At 46.3% G+C, this 15,434-nt stretch overlaps 1 pseudogene; it reads left to right on the forward strand.

Annotated features, from left to right (window-relative positions):
• Positions 1–14,676, forward strand: part of LOC141155389 (protein transport protein Sec23A-like) — a 218,150-nt pseudogene extending 203,474 nt beyond the window's left edge.
• Positions 14,677–15,434: the final 758 nt, after the last annotated feature.

Raw genomic sequence — 15,434 nt, forward strand, 5'->3', positions numbered from 1 at the left:
CACATTCTTAAACCTGACTCTTTTGAAATCTTTGCCTGGGAGAGATCTTAAGTACAAAGCAAGGCGAGGGGAGAAGGGTGCCATCACTTAGTTTGCATTAAATAGGTTGTCCACTACATTAACATTGATGGCCTACCCTTAGGATAGGTCATCAATGTCTGATCGGCCAAAGTCCGACACCCGGCAGCCCTGCCGATCAGTTATCGGTGGCAGCGATGGCCGCCGGCCGGATGTACTCACTTGCTAAGCTTCACCATCTACTTGTAGTGGCGGCTGCAGGGTTCTGCATATCCTCCTCCTATTCAAATCAATAGGAGGCAGATGTGCAGTACAAGCACCAGTCATGACAAGTAGATGGAGCAGCTCTGCAAGTGAGTACTTCTGGCTGGCGGCCATCGCCGCCCACCACTAACAGCTGATCGGTGGGGGAGCCAGGTGTTGGACCCGTGTCAGATCTGACATTGATGACCTATTCTTAGGATGTAAAATTAGTGGACAACCTCTTTAAGGGTTGCTGATGCAGTATAATTACCTTGTGTCTTGTTGCTGTGTTCAATCTTACTATGGTGTATGACCTGTGGCATGAAACTGTTTTCCACAACCTCACCTTTGTTGGCTATTCCTCACCCAGTGTTAAGACTCTTATACAGCTATCTCTGTTTCAGTTAATGATTTTCTTTCACCCTATACATAGAAAGTATGATCATTGTCACCTGTTTGGTATAATTGGTTAGTTATACAATTAACTATAATCCTTCAAAACTTCTGATTTTGTGCAAGTGTATTTAGAAGAATTGATATTGTTTTGAAGGTAAAGGGCGGTGACACCAAATAATCATTTCATTTTAAGTTTATTCACTTTACATTGTGTTAATTGATAAAAATAAACTATTAACATTTCTATTTTTGAAAGCCTCTTACTTTGAAGCTTTTTTCCATGATTGGCTAAAACTTGTGTACAGCAAAAGTTTGGGTTTTATATACACGTGATCAAGATTTACATATAATGTGACCACAATGATATAATCCTTTGATGTGTAGCTATGTTTTTATTCTGTTGTGGTTTACAAATAGACTAGGAGAAGGGATGAAATTAATAGTAGGTATCTTATTTAACCCATTCACCCCAAAGCCTGATTTCATCTTATTGACCAAGCCAAATGTTTCAGTTCTGACCACTGTCACTTCATGAGTTAATGATCTGGAACGCTTCAACAGATCCCGGTGATTCTGAGACTTTTTTTGTGACACATTGTACTTCATGCTAGTGGTAAATTTAGGTTGATATGATTTGCATTTATTTATTTTAAAATAATTAAATTTGATGACAATTTTGAAAAATTAGCAATTTTCGAAATTTGAATCTTTTTGCCCTAAAAACAGATAGTGATAGCACTAAAAATAATTAATAAATATTTCCCACATGTCCACTTTACATCAGCATCATTTTTGAAACATAACTCTTCTAACTTCCCAACAAAGAAAAAAATTAAGAGTTAATCAGCAACTCCCCCCCCCAAAAAAATTAACAAAACCATTTTCTTTTGAGAGACCACATCATATTTGACGTGCCTGTCTTTTTTAGAGCCCACATCACCCCCGTGCCTGTCATCATCCTCCTGTGAATGCCGGCCCGTGGTAGATTTCTGCTATACACAGCAGTATATACAGCCCTTCTATGTATAGCGCAGCCGATCGGACGATCGCAGCTTCACAATTCCTGAGGGAAATATTAAATAAAGTAAAAAAAAAGTTTTAAAGAATATAAAACAAAAGTTCAAATCACCCCCGCTTTACCCCATTAAAAATAACACAAAGAAAAAATACACAAATTTGGTATCACTACGTTCAGAAATGTCCTATCTATCAAAATATAACAAAATAATCTGATAGGTAAACGGCGTAATGGGAAAAAAAGCTCAAAACGCAACACAATATTGTGATTCTATGTACAAACCATGACCAACATATCTTAAAGAAACAATGGCAGAGACCCCGGTAAATCCAGGGTCAGACAGAGTAGACTACTCATATAGCATCTAGAACAGAAAAGACCATGAGTACAAAATGGCACAAAAAGTTAATAGATAGAGGAGACACCTTTGCCACCTGTCCCCCGCGTCCCCCTGGACCCCATATACAATTGTGATAAGCATCTGGTGAACCTGGGTTTGGGTTATACATTTTTCGGCGCTCCACTTGGAATATATAGCCTTATTCTAGCCAGTATATCTCTGGAAAGATACCGCACTATGTATATGGACTCTTTGTAGCTGGGGTATGATATGCCCTTGCAGGTGGACTGCGTTTTTCTTCCAGCACATTGCACTTTCTTGTCATGCATTATATTTATATTATGGATATATTAATGGAAGTTAGTTACAGATTAACTAAATAAAACTGTAACTTTTTATGCCATTTTGTACTCAGGTTTTTTTTCTGTTCTAAAAACAATATTGTAATTAGTCATGGCAATATTTTATTAAAGCTCAGGGCTCAAAAAATAAGCCCTCACCCAGCCCCATATCCTGAAAAATGAAAACGTTATAGGTCTCGGAAAATGGCCCGTGTCATTTGATTTCTTTCCTCAGGGCAGGGACACACGGGCCGTATAACTCGTGCGATGATGATCGCATTGCACTGAATGGACTGACCTGAGTATGACAGCATGATGGATTTCTATGTAGCTGTCAAGCTTAGGTCAGGAGCGGTGCCGGCCAGTACCAGGTTTACCATGCCATCCTTGGATGTGAAATACGGCAGTGTGTCCCTGCCCTTACTGTGCTACTGGCCCCTATTTAAATGGGTTTTTGTACACAATTGTACTTGGGTGCCATCTAGTGGCTACACCATATTACTACATTCAGATCTTTTGAATGAATTTTTATTTGTGGATGACTAACTTTAAGCCATCTATTTAACTAAATCTTCTTTTGCTACCCCATTACCTATGACATTTATGTGTCTTTCACGTTATCACATTTTTTGTGTCCTCACCATGTGACCTACTACTAATTTTTGGTCTGATTACTTATTGTAATGTTGCCTATTAATTCTTTTGACTTTTTCAATAAAATTACATTTTTAATTAAATAGGCTTTTTTTTACTATTTCATATATATTTTGAGGTCAACATACTCCATTTTTCGTCTTTTTGTTTCCTAACTGTATTGGGAGTTCTCCATCTACTTTTTGGGATTATGGTCCCTGGTATTGTCCATATTTCTGGTATTTTTATATTCAGTACATGTTTGGTATCTATGCACTCGTATTGACCTAGAGAAGTAAATTGCCAGATCAGTTTTACCATATATTGAACATGGTAAATAAAAAAAAGCAAAAAACATTGTGGAGGTGCAATTTCACTGCACTTGGAATTGTTTTCCCCGTTTTCCAGTACACTATGTGGCAGAATAAAAGTTAAAAAAAAGTTATGGCTCCTGGAAGAAAGGGAGGATAAAACGAAAACGGAAAATCGCCAGGGGGTGAATGGGTTAAAATAAAATGGTGCTGCCGGCTCTCATCTTTTACAGTGATCGTCCCCCTGATTTGCTGCTCTAGACCACATATAGCTCTATATTAGGGGAAAAAACCCTTCCCTGCCTCCACATATGGCACTAGGGGCATTTTTTAAAATTAAAATAAAAAATTGTTACATTTGCGGGAAGCAGAGAATTACAGGATCCGACTATCTATAATAATTCAGGTTTTATCGCCAACCACAACTCAGTTTGTAGGTCGGTTTGGGGGATGGGGGATGGTTAATTAAGTTGGGGAAAGAGGTGAGAGAACGGCCAGTGATGAGCAATATAATGAATAATATCTTGTGAATGGATAACAAAAAACTGTCTATATATGTAAGAATCGTGTAGAACATGAAAGAAGGAAGCAAGGAGAACATCTTCCTCCTGATTGCTAGACATGTATATTATTATCTGACCCACGCTTTGTGTTTTAACTTGACACTTTTTCACAGATAATGATACCCAAGAAAACACATGATTATAAAATACTATATTGGACTTCTAATCTACTTTTGTTTTATTTTCCAGGCACGCTTTCTGCTTTCTCATAAGTGAACCCTTCCCAGACTCATAGCAATATGTATGGCTGGGGACAGGTCAGTATTTATGCAGATCTGTGATTTTTTTTATTCGTCCAGTGAATAATATTTTAGTGTATTAAAGGGAACCTGTGAGCTGATACATGCTGCCCACCTGTCACGGGTGTGTCGCCACGAAGATCGTCACGATTACACAGCCTAACTTCTCGCAGCTGACTTTTTGGTGCTTTGTGTTTTCGGCAGTGAGGGAGTTAATTCTCTCTCTCTCTGTGCTAGACGAGGTCCAGCCTCGCCCAGCTGCAATCAATGCTGCTGTAATGAGTCTCCTTCAAATGCCTGCTGGTCTGTTTGGGAAGTGTCGGTGAAAGCATTTCATACAGACTTACAGAGCAGATCGTGGTATTTGGAGTTTCTGAGATAAGTGTATTTGGAGTGGTTTTTCCCTTCCTCGCTTTATCATTTATCTCCTTTCCCGTTGGTGTTCCCTCTGTTGTAGTTGTGTAGTTTTTGTATGCAAGGTGGTTTTGGTTTTTCCCTTGTACTGTCTCGTTCGTCTAAGTACTGTGTGTGGGCATATTATTACTTGTCCTCTTTTGTTGTGATCGGGGTCCTTCTCAGGACTAGATTACTTAGGTGCAGGGATCCTCAGGAGGTAGGGGTTACGCTGGCGGCCTGGACCTCTGTACCTTTAACAGTACCTCCAGGTTGAGGGATTAGTCAGGGCCCCAGCTTAGGGTCAGCTTAGGCCCCCTACCTCCAGTATACAGAGACAGCGTGTCATTTTCACCGACCCACTTAGTTTTTCTCCAGCTACCATGGATCCAGTAGCCGGTCTAGCTCGGCAGTTGCAGAGTTTGTCCATGGAGCTGGCGGACGTTAGGTCCAAGGTTTTGCATCCTCAGGAGCAAGCCGGACCAGAACCTAAAGTAGCTCTCCCTGACAGGTTCACTGGGGGGCGGGACAAGTTTTTTGTTTTCCGGGAGGCATGCAAATTGTACTTTCGGCTGCGGCCTCGGTCATCGGGGAGTGAAGAACAAAGGGTGGGAATTGTCATCTCGCTCCTACAAGGGGACCGACAATCTTGGGCGTTCTCTCTTCCCCCGGGCTCCCCGGCTCTCCAGTCAGTGGATAGGTTTTTCGCTGCTCTGGGACTCGTATATGATGACCCAGATCGGATCTCCCTTGCTGAGTCTAAGTTACGTAGGATCCAGCAGGGAGATCGTCCGGCGGAGGAATTCTGTTCGGAGTTCCGTAGGTGGGCCACGGACACCCAGTGGAATGACCCGGCTCTTAGGAGCCAGTTTTGTCAGGGTTTATCCGACAAATTACAGGATGTGTTGGCACAGTACGACTCCCCCGCGTCACTGGAAGCCGCTATGGCCCTGGCTATTCGCGTTGACAGACGGCTTCGGGAGAGGTGCGGGATAACTCGACCCCCTGTGATGACTCCACCTCCTACAAGGTCCCCTCATATGGTGGTTCCCCTGGTCAGTCCAGAGGAGCCTATGCAATTAGGAGGGACATCATTTCGGGGGAGGGGACCGGTGGTGCGCCATAAGACAGGAAGGTGTTTCTTCTGCGGGAGAAAGGGACATTTTATTGGGGGGTGTCCATCCCGTCCCTTGCAGAGTGAAGAGTCGTCGGAAAACTGCTGATCCCAGGTTGTGTGGTGGACGGCAATCTGGGACTAGGTATTTCGTCCCTAGGTTCGTCTCAGTTTCTCGTACCGGCGGAGGTGGTGGTGGGTACGAGAACTGAGAGGATATCTGTTCTTCTGGATAGTGGGGCCGGGGCTAATCTAGTTGATGCTCGGTTTGCCCGGGTTCAAGGTATGCGATTGAGTGAGTTGGCTAAACCCATCCCCATATTCTCGATCGATGCCAGGCCTCTCGGTCAGGGAAGTTTTTTGCAAGCTGTGCATGACGTAAAACTTCAAGTGGGGGCGATACATAAAGAACTGTTGTCTTGCTACGTGTTGGAGGGTCTTCCCACTCCTATAGTGTTGGGCCTTCCTTGGTTAACTAAGCATAACCCGGTTATTAATTGGCAAACCAGAGAGATAAGCCAATGGAGTAGTTTCTGTAATAAAAACTGCATGAACACGTTCATCGGTGCGGTTACTCCTTGGGTCTTACCTCCATTTCTGGCGGACTTTGAGGATGTATTCTCGGAGAAAGGGTGTCAGGAACTACCTCCTCATCGCGAGTATGACTGTTCTGTAAAACTGCTCCCTGAGGCCAAGTTACCTAAAGCTAGGTTGTATAACCTTTCTGGTCCTGAGAGGCAGGCCATGAAGGATTATATTTCAGAAAGTCTGGCTAAGGGGCATATTAGACCTTCATCTTCACCGGTGGCTGCGGGGTTCTTATTTGTTAAGAAGAAAGATGGAGGCCTACGCCCTTGCCTGGATTTCCGTGAACTTAATCGGATTACGGTCCGAGATCCGTATCCACTCCCACTTATTCCCGATCTCTTTAATCAGATCGTGGGCGCCAAATGGTTCTCTAAGTTGGATCTCAGGGGGGCGTACAATCTGATTAGGATGAAGGAGGGGGATGAGTGGAAGACGGCGTTTAACACTCCGGAGGGGCATTATGAGAACCTTGTCATGCCATTCGGTCTGACTAATGCCCCGGCGGTGTTCCAACACTTTGTTAATGACATTTTTCGCCGCCTGGTGGGACAGTTTGTTGTCATATATCTGGATGATATCTTAATTTACTCGCCGGATCTGGTGTCTCATCAGGAGCACGTTAGGCAGGTGTTACAGATCTTGCGGGATAATAAACTGTATGCCAAATGGGAAAAGTGTGTGTTCGCCGTACAGGAACTCCAGTTTTTAGGCTTCCTGGTTTCAGCGTCCGGTTTTCGTATGGACCCTGGGAAAGTGCGGGCAGTTCTTGAGTGGGATCGGCCAGAGAATCTTAAGGCACTACAACGTTTCCTGGGGTTTGCTAATTATTACCGGAAGTTCATTCGTAATTTCTCGTCCATGGTTAAGCCTCTCACAGACATGACTAAAAAGGGGACGGATTTTTCTAGGTGGTCTGACAAGGCTTGTCAAGCATTCTCCTGCTTGAAAAAATGTTTTGCCTCGGCACCCATACTCATTCAACCTGATGCGTCACAGCCATTCATTGTAGAGGTAGACGCTTCTGAGGTAGGGGTGGGAGCAGTATTGTCACAAGGTTCGTCCCCTGGTAAGTGGCATCCGTGCGCCTTTTTCTCTAAAAAATTGTCGTCCGCTGAGAGGAATTACGATGTCGGCAATAGGGAACTCTTGGCCATTAAGTTAGCTTTTGAGGAGTGGCGCCATTTTTTGGAGGGGGCAGTTCATCCGGTCACCGTCATCACCGATCACAAGAACCTGCTATATCTGGAGTCCGCGAAACGTCTGAATCCCAGACAAGCTAGGTGGTCATTGTTTTTTACCAGGTTTAATTTTGTCGTTACATATCGTCCTGGGTCAAAAAATGTAAAGGCGGATGCCTTATCTCGCAGTTTCCCTGGGGCCGGGAATACGGACGACCCGATTCCTATCCTTCAGGAGGGGGTGGTGGTTTCGGCAGTATGCTCTGAGCTGGAGGAGGAGGTATTGGAGGCTCAGGGGGACGCCCCTGTTGGACCTCCGGGGAGACTGTTTGTTCCAGATCAGTTGCGACAAAAGGTGATCGAGGCACACCATAACTCAGTTTTGGCAGGACACCCGGGGAGTAAAGCAACTGTGGATCTCCTCTCGCGTCGGTTTTGGTGGCCTAACTTACATAGGGAGGTGGTAACTTTTGTCGCGTCCTGTGGGGTTTGTGCGTGCTCTAAGACCTCACATACCCGTCCGTCTGGGGCCCTCTTACCTTTGAAGATCCCGGAGCGTCCTTGGACTCATCTGTCTATGGACTTTATTACGGACCTCCCTCCGTCTTCGGGTAAAACGGTCATACTCGTTGTAGTGGACAGGTTCAGCAAGATGGCACATTTTATCGCTCTTCCGGCTCTCCCTAATGCTAAAACTCTTGCGCAGGTGTTCATTGGGGAGATTGTGAGGCTTCACGGGGTACCCTCCGATGTGGTGTCTGATCGGGGGTCTCAGTTTGTGTCCAAGTTCTGGAAGGCGTTTTGTGCACGGCGGGGGATGCATTTGTCATTCTCATCGGCTTTTCACCCTCAGACCAATGGTCAGACGGAACGTATGAACCAGAGCTTGGAGACATATCTCCGGTGTTTTGTGTCAGAGAACCAGGAGGACTGGGCTTCTTTCTTACCTCTGGCAGAGTTTGCTCTTAATAATAGGCGGAGCGAGTCCACTGGTAAGTCCCCGTTTTTTGGGGCATATGGTTTTCACCCCCAGTTTTGTACTTTCAGTAGGGGGGGCTCTTCGGGGGTTCCTGAGGAGGAACGATTTTCCTCATCACTCGCTTCAGTATGGAGAGGGGTGCTGAAGAATCTGAATACTATGGGGAACCGATACAAACGTATGGCTGATAGGAGGAGAGTGTCTGGTCCGGACCTAAGTGTGAACGATCTGGTATGGTTGTCTACCAGGAATATTAAACTTAAGGTTCCCTCCTGGAAACTGGGTCCCAGGTTCATCGGGCCGTACAGAATCAGTTCTATTATTAATCCGGTGGCATTCCGTCTTGACCTCCCCCCTACGTTTAAAATTCACAACGTGTTCCACAGATCGTTGCTTAAGAGGTATGTGGCGCCGGTGGTACCGTCACCTTTACCTCCCCCTCCAGTAGTGGTCAATGGTAACTTGGAGTTCCAGGTATCAAGGGTCATCGATTCACGTTTTAATCGCCGGTCCCTTCAGAACCTGGTTCATTGGAAAGGGTATGGTCCTGAGGAGAGGATGTGGGTTCCTGCGTCGGATATTAATGCAGACCGATTAGTTCGGGCCTTCCACACGACTCACCCGGATAAACCTGGCCCTGAGGGTCCGGAGGCCCCTCGTAGAAGGGGGGGTACTGTCACGGGTGTGTCGCCACGAAGATCGTCACGATTACACAGCCTGACTTCTCGCAGCTGACTTTTTGGTGCTTTGTGTTTTCGGCAGTGAGGGAGTTAATTCTCTCTCTCTCTGTGCTAGACGAGGTCCAGCCTCGCCCAGCTGCAATCAATGCTGCTGTAATGAGTCTCCTTCAAATGCCTGCTGGTCTGTTTGGGAAGTGTCGGTGAAAGCATTTCATACAGACTTACAGAGCGGATCGTGGTATTTGGAGTTTCTGAGATAAGTGTATTTGGAGTGGTTTTTCCCTTCCTCGCTTTATCATTTATCTCCTTTCCCGTTGGTGTTCCCTCTGTTGTAGTTGTGTAGTTTTTGTATGCAAGGTGGTTTTGGTTTTTCCCTTGTACTGTCTCGTTCGTCTAAGTACTGTGTGTGGGCATATTATTACTTGTCCTCTTTTGTTGTGATCGGGGTCCTTCTCAGGACTAGATTACTTAGGTGCAGGGATCCTCAGGAGGTAGGGGTTACGCTGGCGGCCTGGACCTCTGTACCTTTAACAGTACCTCCATGTTGAGGGATTAGTCAGGGCCCCAGCTTAGGGTCAGCTTAGGCCCCCTACCTCCAGTATACAGAGACAGCGTGACACCACCACCCCGGCAGCACGAGTCCCAGACCAGCTACTGCACTACAAACATATGTTTTACTCTAAAAGAATAACATAGTATAAAACATGGACGAGGACAAGGTGATTAGTCCAAGAGGCATGTCCTCTCAGGTTTCTCTGGCTAGATTGACAGGTCTATTCTGCATCACGTCAGTCTTGTAAGGTAGGCGGTTTTGGCAGCATGAATCAGCTGACAAGTTCCCTTTAACAGGTATTTTCACCAGACATTGATGGCAGGTCCACAGGACCTTCAACTATCTCTGTAATGGGAACCCCTCTTCCTGCCTGGCGGGGGCAGCTCATAGGCATCACATGAAGGTTAAGAATAAATAAAGAGATGTCTGCACATGTCGAGCATGCTTGTGGATAAGCAATAAGGCTTGGGTAGATGGCGATTTTGCCCACTGCACGGGTCATATGGCCAAATTTTGCTTTGTGCGGCTGCTAAATTGCAGCATAATGTGGATGTACCACAACTAACAAATCACAAAAAATCCAACTGGTCCTTACTATTAGCTTGATACAGTAGTCTTGTCGCAGTACAGCCACACTCACCTGCATTATGCTGCAGCGTAGAATATTTGGCCGCTCAATCTGTGTCATGGAAAAAGACTGTCTAGCCACAGCTTTACTGTCTAGAGCGAGAATCCCTTTTTAAATAATGTTACATATAGCAAAATTTCTGCAACAATGAGTAAAGTTAAAGGAATGCTATGTTTGTAATTACTTTTTTTATTTTATTTTTTGATATATATAAAGAGTAATAGCTAAGCTTTAGTTAAAGAAGCACTCCTCCTCCCTTCAAAATTTCTATCCTCTTAATATATTACAATCATCATATTATATAGCACTGTGCACTTACGATTGCTCATTTTGCCTTTTTACCCAGTTAATTCTACTTTTTTCTCTGCTCTATGACAATAGCAGGAAGTCTCTTGTCCCTGCAGGACTCCTTCCCCTCTTCTGCTCCTGACCCAGCTGATCCCTTCTCTGTCCAGGGACTTTTGCAGTGACTCATGACTTATGCAGGGAAAATTGACTTCCTGTTTCTACATAGACCTTAGAAGGATTCAGCTAGCCAGATTTTAATCACATGATGCCATAGACCTAATGGAAAGGAGAAGAATTAACTGGGTAGAAAGGCAAAATGAGCAATTGTAAGTACACAGTGCTATAAAATATGACGATTGTAATATATTAAGAGGATAAAAACTTTGAAGGGAGGAGGAGGAGTGCTTCTTAAATAAAGCTTAATATCCAACTGCCATTTCAGTAAAATTTTCAGTGGCATGTCTGTTTTTGATTTCAGCTATTTCTAGCTCGTCCCTCCTCCTTCCCTTTTTTATGGAAAATAAAATGACGGTTCCCCTTTAAGAAAAGGTTAGATAAGTTGAAAAGGTTGTCCGGGACTTGAACATTAGAGACTTACCCTTAGAATACAGGTCGTCATTGTCTGATTGTTGTGGTGCGGCACCGCTGCCTATTAAAGAAGTTGTCCACTACTTTTTATGAACCTCCAATGTATCCCCCCGGAGCCCAGAAGTGTTTATGTAAATACCTTGCGGTGCCTTTTCTGCCTGTGAGTGGCGCTATCGCTGGCCGCTCAGAGGGATAACGTGACCCGTCACTGATGTCACGTCAAGTGAGGCATGACATCAGTGACGCGTTCTCCGCGGTGGACGCTGGGCGGATTACCCAGCATGTCACACCCAGTATCCACCGCGCGCTTTCCCAATGAATGGGGAGAGGCAGAGCGCGCGGTGGATGCCGGCTGTGACGTGCTGGGTAACCCCGCCCACAACCCAGCAGCCACCAGTGGAACGCGGAAGAGGGACCTTCGGCTGCAGTCTGGACTTGTCGTGACGTCAGCGGATGTCAGCGCCGGCTGCAGCCGCGGGTCACGTGATGCCTGTGAGCGGCCAGTGATAACGCCGCTCACAGGCAGAAAAAGCACCACAAGGTATTTAGAGAAATACTTTTGGGCCCTGGGGGAATACATTGGGGGATCATATAAAGTAGTGGACAACCCCTTTAAAGTGTTTATTCAGGACTTAGATTTTAAACCCATAGTAAAAAAAAAACAAAAACAGGCAGATAGTTGCTCACTACTTGGCTGTTCTACCCGGCATTGGCACAGAGCGATCACTGACTGCTCCTGGTGGAAATTCAGTTCCTCAACTTCAAAAGAGCATTTTTCCCTCTTCCGCACTGTTGACAGGGCGTGACTGGTGACGTCATACTGATCGATAGCTGGCTCCCTGCAATTAGGCAGAGGGGAGCCGGATGTCAATCAGCATTATGTGGGCAGTCACGTTCTGTCAACAGAACAGAGTGAAAAAGAAGCCGCTGCTCTGTCAACGTGACATCAGGGGAAGCTGCTGAATAACCGGTAGGAGCGGTGTGTGACTGCTCTGTTCTGGCAGAGATAAGCACCGGGCACAAGAGGCAGCTAGGTAGCTCCTGCCTGCCTGTTAATTTTTAGGCCCATAGTTAAAAAAAAAATAGTCTTGGATAAACCCTTTAACTGTCCCCATTGGAATTAATTGGGGCGGATGTGCAGTACCTGACTGAGGCCATTATTCCATTGACAGAGCTGAGCAGTACCGGCCGCTGCCAATGTTGAGAACAGCTGATCGGCGTGGGTGCCAGGTAATAAATGACCTATTCTAAGGATAGGCCATTAATGTTAAAGTCCCGGACACCCCCTCTAAGGTTAAAGCAAATTTCTAAGCATATGAGAAATTGAGAGAGATTTCTTGAATCGTGACAGTGTTCAATGTGCATTTACTGTTACGTATCCGGGTGGTAGAACCTCTGTGCTGCGGTGCAAGGAGGGGCCAGAGGGGCGTGACTAAGTATCAACTCGGTCCGACCAAGGTCGCACGGCGGCTCAGTCAAATCCGTGAACCCGGGAGGAACAGAGCAGAGGGAACAGGTGCCACTCTGGGACTAACCTTGTATGAGAGCAGGTGACTCCCACAGGTGAGAAGGCAGGAACTGACCGGTACAGCGGATGAGCTTCGGCTGGCAGGCTGACCGCTGGTCCGGGTAGACAAGCAGGCTGATTAGGCAGATAGATAGTCAGGCGAGTGTTTTGAGTAGGCAAGCTGGCGGCACAACTGATAGCTGGCTGGTGCTTCCAGGTAAGCGGGCTGGCAGGCACGGCAGGTAACAGGCGGGTGCTTCCAGGTAAGCGGGCAGGCAGGCACGGCAGGTAACCGGCAGGTGCTTCCAGGTAAGCAGGCGGGCAGAGCCCATAGACAGACTGGCGGACTGGACTGTAGACAGACTGTCGGGCTGAAGAGAAGACAGGCTAGCGGACTGAGCAGAAGATCAGACTGGTGAACAGGCCTGATTTACAGAGGATCTGGGGGCTGAAGCAAAGTAAGAATCACAAAGCAACAACCTTGCACGGGCACCTCCATATTGGAGGAGGTGCCTCTTTGTAGCATCGGCGTCTCTACCCACTGCTAGGCAGAGACACCGTCCCTCTCATCTTCCCGCTCCTGGCGCGGCGTCCTCCAGCGCTCCCCTCCTCGCTGCTGCCGGCGCGCGCTCCTTCCCGGGCACTGTGCTTAGGGCGCGTGCGCGCGCGCTCCCCCTCTCTTAAATGGACCGTGCGCGCCGTCCTAAGGAGTCCCCGGCCAATTGCCGGAGGACCTCCCATATATAAAGCACCTCCTCCAAAATGGAGGTGCCCGAGCAAAGTTGTTGCACAGTATATTACCTCTGCTTCAGCCCTCAGGTCCCGTTGCCAGCCTGACTTCTGTTCCAGTCCGCCAGCCTTCCTACTCTCCAGCCCGACAGTCTGCCTTCCGCTCTACCCGCCAGTCTGTCTATGGGCAAGCCCGCCTGCCTACCAGGAAGCACCTGCCAGTTACCTGCCTGCTACCTGCCGTGCCTGATAGCCTGCTCACCTGGGAGCACTCGCCTGTTACCTGCTAGCCTACCTGGAGGCTCTTGCTGTCACTTGCTGTGACCACCCGTCGGCTAAACCTAGAGACTTCTGCCTGCTTGGCAGTCACTTGCCGTGACCACCTGATAGCCTACCTGGAGGCTCCTGCTGTCACTTGCCGTGACCACCCGTCTGCTAACCCAGAGACTTCAGCCTGCTCTGCCATCACGTGCCGTGACCACCTGTCAGCTAACTCAGAGACTTCTGCCTGCTTGCTGTGTCCATCCGTCATACCGGTCAGTCTCAGCCATCTGACCCGTGGGAGCCACCTGCTCTCTACAAGGTCGTCCCCAGAGTAGCACCTGGTCCCTCTGCTTGGATCTTCCCTGGTCACGGAGTCGTTAGCCGCCGTCCGACCAGGGTCGGTTCGGGTTGATACCTAGTTACGCCCCTCTGGGTCCCTCCTTGCACCTCGGCACAGAGGTTCCACCACCCGGACCCGTTACACTCTTATAGGGAAAGCCCTCTGGTGATTGGCCGGGGACTTTTTAGGACGTCGCTCGCGGCCTCTTTAAGAGGGAGGGAGCGTGCGCGCCCTAAGCACAGAGCCAGGGAAGCTGTGTGCACCAGCAGCAGCGAGGCCGGAAGACGCTGGAGCAGGACCGCGGCGGTAAGGGGGACGGCGTCTCTGCCTGGCAGGGGGCAGAGACGCTGATGCTACATTTACATTTCCAATGCCAATAGTCACACATTTGTTCTATTGAGAGAAACAGAACAGCTTGTGGCTGCAAGTGTGCCATTTTTGTGATCAACCATTTGTATTGGCTTTCTGCAATGTGCAGTCACACAGTGACTGCAGAAATTTCTCTTGAGCCTGGAAAATGCCATTAAGCTTCAGTTCAGTTCAGTAAAAATTATTTTTAAAATGTACTATACATGCTACATGTAATTATTTCTGTCAATACATTATATGGATGCTTTTTACAAAATGATATATTCTTAAATAAATTTCATTGCAGGAAACTGGGGCCCCTATTCTCACAGATGATGTCAGTTTACAAGTTTTTATGGATCACCTGAAGAAATTAGCGGTTTCCAGTGCAGCCTAGATGTTTAAAAAGACATTATGGAGCAATCTTTGTTGATACACTCCTGCATTACATTGGATAATGATACGTTTTAATAAATCTATATAGGCGATATACCTTTAGATATCTTTTTTTATTGCACGATTCAACCTTTAAAACAGAAAACTGTCTTTCCCACAGTATGATCTTGTAAAGCGACTCATTAACAACCGTAATGAATACTTTTACAATGCCAAAAAAGGAGTCAAATATATTATACTTTAGAGGATACAAAGACCAATTGCTTTTATAACAAAACAAGATCAACATAATTAGACTTGGGTTTATTACCCTGAAATGAACGGTCTTTCTTTTATCTTCTTTGCAACAGCCCTGTTCGTTGTAGTTTCAGTTTAACAATTTGCTTCATTCTGATTGTTTTTCTGCTAAATGTCTGATTTGGATTAGTTCTGTAGTGACCACCTATCATCCCGCTTTATTATTCCTTTTTCCTATAAGAATAAACACTTGCCACAATGGGACATTTCTGTTCTATTAATGATCAGAGCTCTTATTGCCATAATGAGCTTTCTTTAAAATTATAGAAAGTTGCTGCGGCATCCTTGGGAGATTGAAAAGTTATTCTGTATTAAATGGTGCCGAAACCCAGGATCTCGGCCACACCCAGATGGGATCCTACCAAACGTGCACTGACAGGAAAAGTGGATCACCATTGGGCCCACAGATGAGCTTGTTACCTGCTCTCACACATCATCCACTTTGTCTGCCAGTAACTGCCT

Source organism: Phyllobates terribilis, unplaced genomic scaffold (genome assembly GCF_046119375.1).
Source record: "Phyllobates terribilis strain yellow unplaced genomic scaffold, ASM4611937v1 Scaffold_7__3_contigs__length_470593459, whole genome shotgun sequence".
Classification (NCBI taxonomy): domain Eukaryota; kingdom Metazoa; phylum Chordata; class Amphibia; order Anura; family Dendrobatidae; genus Phyllobates; species Phyllobates terribilis.